At 34.5% G+C, this 16,320-nt stretch overlaps 1 protein-coding gene across 1 annotated transcript in view; it reads right to left on the minus strand.

Moving 5' to 3' along the window:
• wupA (wings up A) overlaps positions 1 to 16,320 on the minus strand; it is a 187,420-nt gene that overhangs the window by 56,700 nt on the left and 114,400 nt on the right. The window lies entirely within an intron of this gene.

A 16,320-nucleotide genomic window follows, 5' to 3' on the forward strand; every position in this document is an offset into this window, starting at 1 on the left:
ATTTTCATTAAGGGAAGGAATAGGTGAAATTACTAAATCTTACAGTTTTCATTTTTTTCTCAAAGACCAAGGACACCAAAATAAAATTATGTGACACGTTTCGTTATTAAGATGAAATAAAAGGCAGGAATTTTTTTCAACCATTTATATATTAATTAATTAATAAGGAAACGTGTCATATAATTTTATTCTGGTGTCCTTGATCTTTGAGAAAAAAAATGAAAACTGTAAGATTTAGTAATTTCAACTATTCCTCCCCTTAAAAATTTAAAGTGAGCGGGGATCTGAGAAAATGCCTGCGATTTTAAGTAACGTCTATACCGGAATTAGAGTAATGGAATTAGGGTAAAAAAACATAATTTGCTGTAAGATTTAAGTGTGTCTAGTGGACGGAATGAAATGTGCTACGAATAAAAGTCAATCCTTCAATAATAATAATAATAATAATAATAATAATAATAATAATAATAATAATAATAATAATAATAATAATAATGCATTAAAACTGAGTGTGCTATTGCCAAGAAAATTAAATGACCGTTTTTGAGCCACAGACAGTTAACAGGTTCACTTTGACTGGTATATAGTATATAAGCACATGAAAATATTTTGTAATAGTACATTATGCAACGAGCCTATAATGATAGTAATTAAGACGCGAGTATGTTTGTTTATGAAACGAGCGCAAGCGAGTTTCATAATTTTCATACGAGCGTCTTAATTACAATTATAGGCAAGTTTCATACGACTTTTTATGCTCGACCATATTTCTAACTTGGAATTATTCAGAAGTATTCATTTTATTTGTATCTGACTGAAGATCGGAAGTGACCTTGTGCATAGCACGTATATTGTGAGACGTGCGCAGACGCGAAAGTATTGATTTTTTCCGAGGAACAATAATGTCATTGACCTTGATGTAATGTAAAGAATAACATGAACTAATTTTGATATAACCTGGAAATTGATTTAGAATTGAAAAACGAGATGACAAATTGAATTTATTTCAATATTATTTACAATTATCGGTAATTATTATAGTAACAGAACATAACCTTCTGCGATAGTAGGGCCTATTGGATTTCCAGCCTCCGTGACGTTTCGCTAGTTGTCTTTCGATTGCATATCCGAGAATAATCGAAAATCTGAACTTTAATGAATAGGTGTACTTTAATGACATGCATTAAAGGACTGCTACCAGGTGTATAATTACTACATTTCGGCATGGTGGAGCATAAAATATATTATCGTTATTTATCCATCTGTATAGGAGTAAGATTTTATCAACTTTCTACAGTTTTATAATGTACTGTGAAAGCATGCTAGCATCCATGTCAAAGCACAACTGAAGAACATTATTTTTAATGTACTATATTTCAATCCTCCGCCATGCATTGTAATAAACGCTTCCGTGTACTGTCCGTCCGTGTGCTGATGTCGCATCTCGGTTTCCCCCACCCGTTTCTGCTGGCCCCTCTGTAAAGGCTTGTGGCTAGACTGTTTCAACTATTTCCTGAAAACATTCGCTGTTCGCAATTGGACTTCTATTCAGTATTATAAAATAACTTAAAAAAGGGCACCGTTAAGTTGTTGTGATGTGATTTTTCCCCATTTCGATGACCCTGCTACATAACCACTCGGGCGGACAGTAGGTTGCAATAACTTATCAACGGGCCATGTTTAGAAATGAGCAGGCTTTGACAATTCGTAAAACAAGAAAACACCAGGCTTTGACTCAGTAACCATAAATGGGGTTCTCTTGTTTTACAAATTGTCAAAGTATCTGTGCTTCAGTGGCTGGCCATGATAATATCTTTGAAAAATATTGGAGTGCAAGAGGTCAAATGACTTGATTGTCAAACGCCTGGCATTAGAAAACAACAACAAATTGTCAAAGTCTGCTAATTTCTAACCATGGCCTACTGATTAAATTATTTCTTCATTTTTTTATACATAGGTTTGTTATGGTACTTTTAAATTCGCATTGTGTATAAGAATGGACTCATTCATATTGAATTTATCACGTGGCTAACGGTTTATCAGATATGACTTTAAAAAATCTGTGTGTTGACACTCGGGAGGAAATTAAACGCAGAATAAATATGGGAAATGCGTGTTATTATTCGGTTGAGAAGCTCTTATCATCCAGTCTGCTGTCCAAAAATCTGAAAGTTAGAATTTATAAAACAGTTATATTACCGGTTCTTCTGTATGGTTGTGAAACTTGGACTCTCACTCTGAGAGAGGAACATAGGTTCAGGGTGTTTGAGAATAAGGTGCTAAGGAAAATATTTGGGGCTAAGCGGGATGAAGTTACAGGAGAATGGAGAAAGTTACACAACACAGAACTGCACGCATTGTATTCTTCACCTGACATAATTAGGAACATAAAATCGAGACGTTTGAGATTGGCAGGGCATGTAGCACGTATGGGCGAATCCAGAAATGCATATAGAGTGTTAGTTGGGAGACCGGAGGGAAAAAGACCTTTAGGGAGGCCGAGACGTAGATGGGAGGATAATATTAAAATGGATTTGAGGGAGGTGGGGTATGATGATAGAGACTGGATTAATCTTGCACAGGATAGGGACCGATGGCAGGCTTATGTGAGGGCGGCAATGAACCTTCGGGTTCCTTAAAAGCCATTTGTAAGTAAGTGTGTTTGGGTATGTGTATACAAATGTTCAGTCGACAGTCCGAAAACGGTTGGAATCTCGCAAGTGACACCAATTAGGCATCATTCATAATGATAACGGGGAAGTGTGACCAGTTCCTTTCCCCTCCATTGCATACATCTCTGACTGATAACATTTTTCTCTACCCAGACTTAAGATGTATGCAACTTAGTTACATTAAAATATATTAAATTTTTCTTACATATCAATCTAAAATAATTACTTATTATTAATGTCCAAAGATAAAAAAAAATAATTATAATTATTTTCTGTGTGGCTCGTATATTTTAGTATGTATTAAACAGATTTAAAATGTTCATTGGCAATAAACTGCTTACTTACTTCCAACCAACAGATGTCTTGAAAATTGAAATAAATGAAGTCGATTCTCCAACATTATCCTCAGCCTATTATTTTACATCCTAATGTTAAATTCTACAGATCCTAGAAACATTTTTGAGACTGTGACAACGAAATAAATCACAATGTACTTTCGGAAATTGAACACCAGCTGTCCACTTCTCAGCTATTCACTTTATCATCTAAGCTAAGCAAAGCAAAACATCGATCTATGCCAGGGGTAGTAAAGGCCTGCAGAGCCAGTGCCATGAACAACATAATAAGAGGAAGAAAACCGTCTGTTACTTCTTACATACACATGAGCACGTAAGCTTCTAGCGATTTATTGTGGACAAAACAGCTAAGGAGAAGACTTCGTAAGAATATTCCGTATTCCAAACATATTCTACAATTGCTCCAGTCTACAACATAATCTCATTCATTGATAATATCTCCGACAGTTTCAATTTTAGAGAAAAATTAAAAAAAAAATAATAATACATTTTGTACAGAACGTTTAATAATAATAATAATAATAATAATAATAATAATAATAATAATAATAATAATAGTTTTATTTTCCCTGGCAGAGTTAAGGCCATCAGGCCTTTTCTTCCACTCAACCAGGATCAAATCATATACAGAAAAAATACATACTGGTATACAAATGGTTTTTACAATAATAATAATAATAATAATAATAATAATAATAGTAATAATAATAATAATACATTTTGTACAGAACGTTTCTCTAGAATGGTTTTTACAATAATAATAATAATAATAATAATAATAATAATAATAATAATAATCGCTTTATGAATATATTCTCCTTAAAATATTACAGTCCACAGCTGTAGAGTAACGGTCAGCGCGCCTGGCCGCGAAACCAAGTGGCCCGGGTTCGATCCTCGGTCGAGGCAAGTTACCTGGTTGAGGATTTTTCCGGGGTTTTTCCTCAACCCAATATGAGCAAATGCTGGGTAACTTTCGGTGCTGGACCCCGGACTCATTTTACCGGCATTATCACCTTCACCTCATTCAGACGCTAAATAACCTAAGATGTTGATAAAGCGTCGTAAAATAACCTACTAAAATAAAATAAAAAACAATATTACAGAACTGCATTAATCTTAGTCAGTATGCAAGTCGCTGCACAATCAAATGACCCGTCAAAGCGGACTTTAGATCTAAGTGTTATAAAGAATCCAATAAGAGTGTCCCAGTTTTAAAAAGAAATAATTTGTATAAAAGAAATAGGCTTATTTATTTAATTAATATTATTTTGAAGCACACTTAATGCCATTATATATGGAAGAGAACGTCAGTTAAATGGCCTCCGATGCTTCGTTGGGTTGCGCATATACGAGTCTATCAATTTTCAATAACAGACAAACATAAACCAGGCTCAATTTCACGAATAACGCACGTGATATTGTTCCTTCGGTCATTAACTGTTTCCAGCTTGTTGGCATTTAATCTATTATTTAACATAACTCCATAAGAAGTAATCCAGCGGCGTTAAATCACATGATCTCGGGTGCCAGTTAACATCACCACCACGCGACATGATGAAGTCTTTGAACTTCTCCCTCAAAAGGTCGAATGTTTCGTGAGCAGTGTGACACGTGGCTGCATCTTGCTGAAACGAGACGTTTCTGAGATCGGTACCTTCCATTTTTTTATTTTAATTTTAGTAGGTTATTTTAAGACGCTTTATCAACAGCTTAGGTTATTTAGCGTTTGAATGAGATGAAGGTGATAATGCTGGTGAAATGAGTCCGGGGTCCAGCACCGAAAGTTACCCAGCATTTGCTCATATTGGGTTGAGGGAAAACCCCAGAAAAAAACCTCAACCAGATAACTTGCCCCGACCGGGAATCGAACCCGGGCCACCTGATTTCGCGGCCAGACGCGCTGACCGTTACTCCACAGGTGTGGACCGTACCTTCCAATAGAGACCAAAAATAATCCCTTATCATAGCCCGGCATTTTACACACACCGTACACTTCATGTAATGCACGGAATGTTTGGCGAACGGATGATTTTCTTAATAATCCATTTTAATGATTTCTGCGCGTTGTGGAGTAATGTAACGTTTCATGATTGTCAACAAGAACTGTAACCATGGGAAAAATATTACTGCTAAAGCTTCATAAACACGGCAGCTTTTATATGTTAAAAGTAGAACACTCTTATTGGAAGACCCTATACTTTCAAACGACCGTCGTCTTCCTTAATATCTCAGATTTTACTACAGAGTAAGGAACAGTAGACTAATACTTTTTTTGTGGACATTTTAGTTTCAGATATAGAGTAATAATATCACATGAATTTGTATTACTGTTTTGAAAAAACCAATGCTAACAAAATACTTACTTACTGGCGTTTAAGGAACCCGGAGGTTCATTGCCGCCCTCACATAAGCCCGCCATTGGTCCCTATCCTGAGCAAGATTAATTCATTCTCTATCATCATATCCCACCTCCCTTAAATCCATTTTAATATTATCTTCCCATTTACGTCTCGGCCTCCCTAAAGATCTTTTTCCCTCCAGCCTCCCAACTAACACTCTATATGCACTTCTGGATTCGCCCATACGTGCTACATGCCCTGCCTACCTCAAATGTATGGATTTAATGTTCCTAATTACGTCAGGTGAAGAATACAATGCGTGCAGTTCTGTGTTGTGTAACTTTCTCCATTCTCTTGCCAATTCCTCATAGAAGCTATCTTTTATATGGTCGTCTTTCTCTTCTGTAGGGGCATGAGCATTAATAACTATGATATCGCACCATCTACCCTTAAGTACTAAATACGATAACCTATCATTGATAAATTCGACCTTTTTTACTGCTGATTTTATTCTTTTATGAATAAAGAATCCTGTTCCTAATTGGTGATTATCGTTTCCTTCCTCATAATACAACAAATAATTTCCTATTTGTGTTATGCCGTTCCCATCTAACCTAACCTCCTGTACTCCCACAAAGTCTATTCTATATCTAGCTAGTTCTTTTGCTACTAATGTTACCCCTCCTGTTCTGTATAGACTTGTAACATTCCAAGTACCAAATCTCAAAACCTTATTCCTTTGCTGTGGTCGTGCCAGAGAATCAGTCCCATTCCGAGGCTTATTTGAAGGATTCGTAACAAGCTGTTGCAATACAAGCTAATACAATACGAGGATTTAGTTTCTATATGACGTACGTTACAAAAATAATTTCCGTCTTGTTCGTTCCTGTGTTCGTTCATTCATTCATTCATTCATTCATTCATTATGACTTACAGATTAGATGCCCATCAAAGCACATTCTTCACATAAATATAACTTATAAATATTGCTAATGATTTACGTGAACGGCAATTATAAAATAGGAATGTGGGACTCATTAATAATAGAAATAAAAGAAAATGACATCATAATGACGAATGTGGCAACATTGACTAAAAACCAGACAATTTAATAGATCTATAATAAATTGTAGAACCAAAGCGAGGAAAAATTGAGTTATTCCAGGAAAAATAGAGATGGCTGTATGATGTTGAGTCCGATTTGAGAGCCCTGGGAGTAAAAAGGTGAAGTACGAGCACTAAAGGGTATGGAAGAAGGAATGATCGGCTGTTTTAAGGGAGGCTAAGGCTAAACTAAAAGGGCCATGGCGCCAAAAAAGGAAGAAGGAAAAAATAGAACTTAATACAAGGTAGGTCAAAAGTCGCTTTCCCCAATATTCGTTCTCAGATTTCACATATACAGATGTTATAACTTGAATAAATGAATAGCTGGTGTAATAAGTGGTGGGTTGACAACCATGTTCGTGCGTCAACTGTTTTTCCGATGTCATGTCTCCATTTTGAACAAAATCTGTAAAAGAATGTGCGGTCAAATGTAAATTGAATGTAATTATATGTAAGGATGTATGTGAGAAAAGCGACTTTTGACCCACCTTGTAGTTTCTGAATCACTGTACCAGAAAATAAATCAATTTCACTCAGTGAATTGAAGTTGCTTAACATTTTAATTAATGATTAGTTAAAGAGAAATACCGTTTGTTTCCCGATCTTGTGATATTAAGTAACAAATTTATTCCACATCTAATTGGAGGGACATAAACTGAAACCAGTACGAGTATTTCAGAGAAATTAATAACACTTGCTAATACAGGGACACCATTTTATTTTTACTTCAATTTTTATTGTACCTGAGTTTTTGAATGTACTTCACTCCCACCCCTTCTACTAATGAAGTTCAACCGTCCTTCACGCAGATCCAAGACCGCATATACAGTCATAGTAGCCTTACGGTCATAGTAAACAGTACGTTCCAAAAATATGTTCGCGTTTTCCAGTGACGAAAGGGCTTTTAATATTGAATAATTTTCGCACAGGTAGTCTACTGTCGTCCATTTGCCTACGTCATATCCCGGTTTCCCCCACCACCTTTTATTCGCCAGCTCTTTTCTGAGAACATTAATTTCTGTTAGGAATTGGACGTCTGTAATACAACAACTGTTAAAATACAACTGTTTAAAATAACTTAAATGAAAGGGCCTCGTTAAGTAATTAACTGTCACGTGATTCCCCCCCCCCCTCTTTCTATGACCCTGCGACAAAACCACTTGAACGGACAGTAGATAGCATTTATGAGTAATTTTATCTTTTCGGATCGGGCAGAAGTGAAAATTAAATTTACAGTACGTAAGGTACTCATTTATAGAGTAGGTATAGAATTATTTCAACATGAGTTACTCGTACAAAAGACGAAACTGGTAATTGAAATTAGGTACAATAATCTATAGTGCGATAATATGCACAAAAGAACTGAAGCCTGTATCGAAATGAACGGCCACCATTTTCAAAAATGTGTTTAAATATCCATATTATGATTATTTTTCAATTTAACTTCATTCTCTATATTGTACGCTAATGTGCTATAACAGTACAATATACACTGCATAATTAATAAGTCCGAATGGATAGCTCAATTCGTGAGTAAAAACACCAAGTGTTAATAAAGTACTGTATTTTGATTAAACAAACACATAATGAAAATTATCAAACTCAAAATTGCGATATTTCCTAGTTTACATAAATGGATGAACTACTTTTCTTCCCTCCTATACCTAGTAAAGTGATTTGTATTTTACCCCAGTATCATCGAACTCCAGTCTTGGAAGGGGGAGTTAGCGGTGTTTCCGGTTCTAGGCCTTTAATCCAAAGATATAGACAGGTTAATATTAAAAATGTTAGTAAAAATAAAATGATGTCCCTACACTTTTCTAAAAATATAATTGAGTGATTCTTCTGTCATTGAGCGTTTGCAAACCAAAATTGGTCTCAGTAATCTAGTAGGAAATTGGAATGGCTAGGATACTTTGAATATTTTATAATAATAGGAACTTAAACAATGTATTTTGTATCATCTGAATTGAATTTGAAATCAACGACAGTGTAATATTCTTTACTTAAATTTGACACAGCTTGGACACCCCTACGAGGCATTAGGCTAGTGTCCAAGGAGACAACCAAGGTTGTTCGGTACTTTGTGCTGAAACTGAAGCGCGTACACAAGGATATCGTTGAACTGGCGCGGTCCATTCTTAGAGCAGTGCCCAAGTTGATTTTTGCGTTTGTCTGTCAGTGCTATTCGTGTGACAAATGTCTCGTAGATAGTGAATCGTATTACAATTTTTAACGTTTCTTATGGACTATAGGGGCTGTTCGCGGGCATAGGCAGTGGAAAGACTATGAGGCGATAATAAGAATAATGTAATTAGAGTAGCTGAAAAAATCTAAGCACTCTGAAATATCAGCCCCACAAGTAATTTCTACAACAAACGTCACGTACAAAGCTGCCTATGCATAATGCGAAAACTATTTGGAAGAGAAATTGTTCTATATTCTATTTTTATTTTTATTTTATTTGTTTATGAACATAACAGGCAAAGCCTGACTTACAACTTTCATAATTTATAAAACATGAACAAGGAAAATTAAACATACCGGTACCCTTATTAAAACAGAAACAAAATAGAAATCGAGCTTTCAGTTATAACTTCCTGTAAAGTTGATTTGAATAATTTCGAGGGAAAAATTGTTCGGGGGCGGGTACGTTTAACCAAAGGTCCCGGGTTCGACACCCTGCCCCAGAAAAATTTTTCCCTCGAAATTATTCAAATCAACTTCACAGGTAGTTACACCTGAAAGCTAGATTTGCATAATACACGTCACTGTTCGTTAACAGAAAACCACAATTCAAGTCACACAGAGTTAGTGTGCACTAATTATTGGTTGCTTGACGGTTGTCAGCCCACTTTGAAGTCTGTGGATATAGAGGGAAAAATTGGATTGGTACGTTTAACCAAAGTCCCAGGTTCGATACCCGGCCCTGGAATAATTTTTCCCTCGAAATTATTCAGAAACAAAATAGTAAAAACAGAAAGGAAAAAAAAATAGCTTGCAATTAACTAATAACTAATAACAATATTCTGAAAAATATGGTAACAAATTATTCGGTATGTAGAAAATGTCATATTGAAAATATCAACATTGTGATGAGGATATAATTCATTGTGTAATTGCAACATTTGAAAAAACTGGAGAATTATTGTTTCACTATTTACACTTAGTCTGAAAAATAAGTTTCGAAATTTTGTATTAAACTTGGGTGCATATAATGTTATATAATAAAATGTTGTTGTTGTTTTCTAATGCCAGGCGTTTGACAATAAAGTCATTTGACTTCTTGCACTCCAATAGTTTTCAAAGATATTATCATGGTCAGCCACTGAAGCACAGATTTTGAGATGTTCCGAATCCATTTCTTGGTTTGAGTTGCACAATGGGCAGTTAGGGGACTGATATATTCCAATTCTATGCAGGTGTTTGGCCAAACAGTCATGGCCTGTTGCCAATCTAAATGCAGCTACAGACGATTTTCGTAGTAAATCGGGAATCAACTGTGGATTTTGATGCAGAGAGTTCCATTTTTTCCCTTGGGATTGAGTTATCAAATTTTGTTTGTTGAAGTCTAAGTATGTAGATTTAATAAATCTCTTCACAGAGTAATATGTAGATTTAGTAACAGGTCTGAAGTAGCAGTGCTGCCCTTCTTTGCTAAAGCATCCGCATTCTCGTTTCCCAGGATTCCACAATGGGATGGTATCCATTAGAATACAATTCTTTTATTGAGTGATAATAATTGAGAGAGCATTTTAGTTATTTCTGCTGTTTGAATGAAGGTGTGTGTTTAGAGACGATTGATAGAATAGCTGCTTTGGAGTCTGACAATATAACTGCATTCCAAATTTATTGATGTGGCATAGAAGATTCCTGAGACATTCATTTATTGCAATGATTTCACCATCAAAACTTGTTGTTCCATATCCAAGAGATCTATAAAGTGAGAAGAGACAGCACGTAACACCTGCACCGGCACCTTGTTCTCTGGAGATCAAGGATCCGTCAGTGTATAAATGAAGCCAGTTTTGTGGAGGATACCTAATATTAATTGTCTCTAAAGACAATTGTTATATAATGAAATAAACTAACACAATCCTGCTTATTGTTAATAATTTTATAAAGACATTTTAAAAAGATTGACAATTGGGTATAATCTGCAAACTTGTGAAATGGAAATGTTGAAGCATTGTAGCGTAATTCTCATAAATAGGATAATTATTATAAAATCTATAATATAACCATTTTAGAAATTTATTTTGATTTTTTTTTTAGTAACTGGATTCCAAATAACCGCAGAATACTCTAATTTAGACCGAACAATGGAATTATGTATTATACTAATACTTCTCAATGTTATCAGAATGTTATTTATTATTTCGTACCTTGTATTTGTAGCCAGCCTAAAACATTTGAGAATGTTAAATATATAAATAACATGACTACCGGATTTTAATTTTATATTATAATATATCTGAAAGAAAATTAATTCCAGACCATGAAAAAGCCTACGCTTAAAGTTCTTGGATCATAGTATCATCTTCACAATTCTCAGAGTTCTGGTTATAATTTGAAAGCGAGGAATCTCATTAAAATACTGAAGTGAGAAAAACTATTGGAGCAAATAAGCCTACGACAAACTAAAAGTATGCCTCATTCAAAAGAAAACTTAAGCGTTAACGTAAGAAAGCAAAAGTTATCTTCAAACTAAAATATCGTTGCACCATTCACGATTGAAACATAAACACATCCGCTAAGATACTTGGTAACCACGGAAACATTAACAATGAGTCATTTCATAATATTACTATTCTGTTGTATGCTATAGTATGATCGTGTGTTGTTTAAAATCGTGCAAGTCTCTATTTATTAAAGTAAAATCATTAATCTGCAGAATATATGAACAATGTATCACTGAATCTATTGGACTTTATCAATTTTAACTCAAAATCATAACAGATAGTATTTAACATAGCAGATGTCGTCAACCTCTCTTTCTCAAGAATGTTTACCAAAAATAATCTGTGAGGTTACATTAAGAACTGTGAACCAAGTGACAACTAAAAACCAGAGACCATATTATTTTTACATTGGTTGGGGCATTGTTCCAAATCTATATCAAGAGGTGTTACTTTTAAAGACACGCAAGTAAATAACTGGGCCAGAATGTTCCTACGTGGCTTCAAAATGTCTGCTGCATATTCAGAAACTTATGTAATTACATACAATAAGTGCTAGTATTATTTTAGCCAGCTTAATTGTTAAAGAAAGTCTACTTCTGATTCTAAATCGCAACAGCGATCAATTTTATAATGAAATAATTTTTAAACAATATTCACATGAGATCGAATTGCACTGGGTCCACATTTATTTACACCAAGGTAGGACAGCTGTCATTTAAAAAGTACTCAAAACAAATGAATAAGTCGTGCAAAAATAGTCGGTTGTTCTTGGACCAAGCAGCCCAAGGAATAAAGGACGTTCTTTTTGAAGATCACAGAGATGACTACTTTGCTGTCCAGGCCAGCCAAGGGCAGCACTTGGGATTGTATAGATTAGCTCAGGGATAAAGAACATTTATGTCAGTTATAACATGTAGATATAAATCATATTACCAATACTTTACTTTTTCTTTACACGAAGTATTAAGACACAGTAGGAATTATGGACCAAGACTATACAATTCAGTATTGAAAAATAATCCAGACCTAAGCAATCTACACATTCTTAAGTTTAAAAATATTTGATAAATTGTATTATTATTTTAAGTGTTACTAGCATTATATGTTACTAATATTTATTGTATTTATCTGATGCATGTAACCTATAAGATAAAACATTGTGATAAATATATATAGATCATTTTCTTAATTAATAACAGTGTATATCTCCAATAAATTATTTCTTAGCATCACCACAGATATACTTGATTGTACTTGTCACTATCTCTCTCACTAGAGAGTTATTGAAATTTATATTTTCCCCGCCATTCATAAAATATTTTGATATGATACCTCTTGCACAAAAGGGGAGATCTATAACTGAAACTTTATTAATATATTTCAGTATTATTTGTATTTATCCTGGTAATAATGAACAGTTTAACTCGTAGACATTTTGTTTTTCAGCATTAACTTCCCATGATTGTAAGAGAAGATTCGAAAAAACGGCAGTTACGTAGACCTTCGGCCCCCCTACTACCATTAATGCATAACACAATGTCAATACGGCGATTGCTGTCGTCTGCGATACATCGAACTTTTCTGTTGATTTTCGATTTCGTCATTTTTTTTCTGGTTATTATATGCTTATTTAAGTTGTGTTAACTCTCGCTAGTGGTTTTATATTTTATTTTATCCGTCTTAGTATTTATTTTATTATTGTAAATATTTTTGTTTTATTACCGGTATTATTATTATTATTATTATTATTATTATTATTATTATTATTATTATTAATGAATTAATTTGTATTACTATCTTTGTATCATCTCCGTCACGGATATTCTATTATTATTATTATTATTATTATTATTATTACTATTATTTCTAACATCAACTTTATTATTGATCTCTTTAAAATTTATGTAGACTACTGGACTGTACCCGAGCACGAGCATATGCTCATTTCGGGTATATATTCATATGTGTCATTTCAAATGTAAATTGTGGATAAATTTGAATTTGAATTTGAATTTGAATGTATAATGATTTTTACTAACAGATTGGACGGATTTCGTCCATGTCGAATATCTACACGTCACATCTTATCCGGAAATGACGGGACACATGATATATTATAATTTCAGTAAAGATAATTACAAAAGTTTCATTCCAAGAATAACATTGAATATTAGATCTTATATTAAAACAATTTCATCTTCGCATTAAAATTAAACCTTCAGTGAAACATTGCTATTTCCTTTGTTTATATGAATTAGGTCTATTACTAGAGTGGGAATTATCTTTTCTTTACGTTTTCTTTTCCTGTAAAGTCTCATATATTCTGCGCGGCTGCTGCTTGCAGTTGTTAAGGTTATTTTGGTGGAAGATAAATCATAAAAATGATTTTGAGATAAATGAAAATTAAACTTCGGACCCTTATTGCAAATAAGTGTCTACACAAATAAAACGCATCAAATGCTAGAATTCTTTTGTTTTTTGCACACCCACTTGTAAAATTTAACTTGTATATTCACCTCGGGAACAAAACTCCATTTGTACAAAAATGACTTAACCCCCTTTACCCGAACATCGTCGATTTCGTCATGCTCTGAGCATAGCAATTGCGTAAACCGTAAGAAATGGAACAAAACGAAGTTCATGTTTTAATTAAAGATCGCATTTATTTTTAACATATTTCACTCACAATATGTTACGATTCATATTTTTACGATTTAGCTGTAGCAAGTGATGAAATTTCTGTAAAATTAGGAAAGCGCACGACGAGGGACAAACATCCGGTCTCGTGGTCGGAAGATAAAATTATTCTATTGCTGACGCTGAAAACGGAACTACAGACCTTCTGGTTTGGAAGCGCATGCGCTATTCTGAGACAAGGAGCGAACTTCTAATTGCTATAGGAACTAAATAACAACATTGTCAATAACAGAATCTAATGCATCTACAGGGTGATTCAGGATAGTAGTAAATATTTTAGAAGGTGATAGTATGGAGTATTCTGAGTAAAAACATAATAATCAATTTTCAATGGATGTGGAGATATAGCTGTTTGAATTTTACGCGTAACAAGAGTTACAAATATCAATAAGAAAATACATATGACTTAATGATAAGTTTGTTATTTAGGCATTTACTGTAGGTAGTACCAGTACGTTTCAGCAGTTCAAAGTAATGGTTAAAAAGTCCCAACACCGGCTTCAATGCACATTTCCTCTCTGTTGACAACACTTAGCCTTGCTTTTCTGAGGTCATAATTATTCACAATGCGAGCGATCAATTCGTCTCGTGTTAATTTTTTTATTTTAGTTGGTTATTTAACGACGCTGTATCAACTACTAGGTTATTTAGCGTCGATGAGATTGGTGATAGCGAGATGATATTTGGCGAGATGAGGCCGAGGATTCGCCATAGATTACCTTGCATTCACATTATGGTTGGGGAAAACCTTCGGAAAAACCCAACCAGGTAATCAGCCCAAGCGGGGATCGAGCCCTCGCCCGAGCGCAACTTCAGACCGGCAGGCAAGCGCCTTAACCGACTGAGCCACGCCGGTGGCTCCTCGTGTTTATTTTGTTGTACACTTCGTCTTTCATTCACTCCACATACAAAAATCGACAGGAGTAAGGTCTGGTGACCTTGGTGGTCAATGTACGTGAAACACTTTGAATACTCAACAGCGTAAGAACACACCTGCAGATACACGTTATTCACAGTGCTGAGTGCTTGTCATTTGTTTCAGACTTGCGCGGGCATCGGATCTTTACGGCTTAGAAATAGCTGTTTTTCTACATCCATTATGAACAAGGAAGGCAGTAAATTGGAAATACTGGGAAATGCTGGGTTTGCAGTGAAAGACCTGCCCTTGGCAGAAGACTATGGATGAATGAATTATGAACAGTACTGCCTTCATACGATTTCATACGTACAATTACTTTGTACGTAGTTATTTGTCTTTCTTACGTACCATTTGTAACGCGTGTTGTGCGTAATATTCAAATAGCGATAGGCTATCTGCACACCCTTGAAAGATGAACACACATTTATGTAAACTTTTTTACTCAGAACAGTCCATTCCACCACCTCCTAAAATATTTAATATTCCTTCTGAATCACCCTGTATATAAACTGGTTCTAAGATACTAGTTTCTGCTAAATGTAAAGTCACATCCACAGAAATAAGTGTGTCCGTCTTCATTGGTTACACATAATTCTGCTCATCTCTACGAAAAGACTACAGTGGTAGATAAAAGAAATTTAAGGATTTTGTGACTCACATTTATATGTTATTATTATTAATATTATTATTATTATTATTATTTTGTTTTTATCTGTAAATTTAGTACGTGTCAAAATTATTGCCGCCTATTCAGAATTCATTTCGTCGTAATATCCTTGTTTCTGTCCCATACAATGCCACACTCCACAAACAGAACTTCACATTCGTCTCTTCCTTTCCCAGAGATCCGGAGATGATGCTCCTTTTCCTATTAAAAGCTTCCCTTGCCATTGCTATCCTTCTTTCGAAATATGAAAAAAATAAATGAAGGTATCAAGAATTTACCACCAACAAACACTTTACCGAAAAAGAGCTCACAATTATTTTGAAATGTAAATAAATGAAGCCTATTTTATAATAAACTACTACGATATTAAAACCTCATATATTTATCCATGAATTTTATAGTTGCAGGAGGCTGGTATTTGACTATAACCTCTGAAATTAGAGGGAAGACATTTGAATGCATTCATGTAGTACATCCAGTTGTTCGGATAATAATTATCTAGCCGATTTTCGCACGTGTAAAATAGTTTTCACCGGCAATATAATTTCCTCTTTAAACTCATGTTTCTTGCCATGATATATTATTTCTCTACCTGCGATCTCGACAAGGAACATTCGTTAACTTAAAATTAAATTACCGGAAAAATATAATCACTTGTGATATTACTGTAGATAGCCTACACAACAGAGATTTAAGTAATGTACGCCTACTCGTAGGTTATGTTCTTTAAATTGTGTAGGCTACTTGTAGTCCTCATGAAGAAATATTAAAATGTTGATTTAATGACACTAGTTTAGTATATTGCGCCGAAATTTTCGAATGCGCGCTTGGATTTGTAAATTGGTTCGAATACGGATAGGTCAACTGATTGTTTCTTCTCT

Source organism: Periplaneta americana, chromosome 2 (genome assembly GCF_040183065.1).
Source record: "Periplaneta americana isolate PAMFEO1 chromosome 2, P.americana_PAMFEO1_priV1, whole genome shotgun sequence".
Lineage (NCBI taxonomy): Eukaryota > Metazoa > Arthropoda > Insecta > Blattodea > Blattidae > Periplaneta > Periplaneta americana.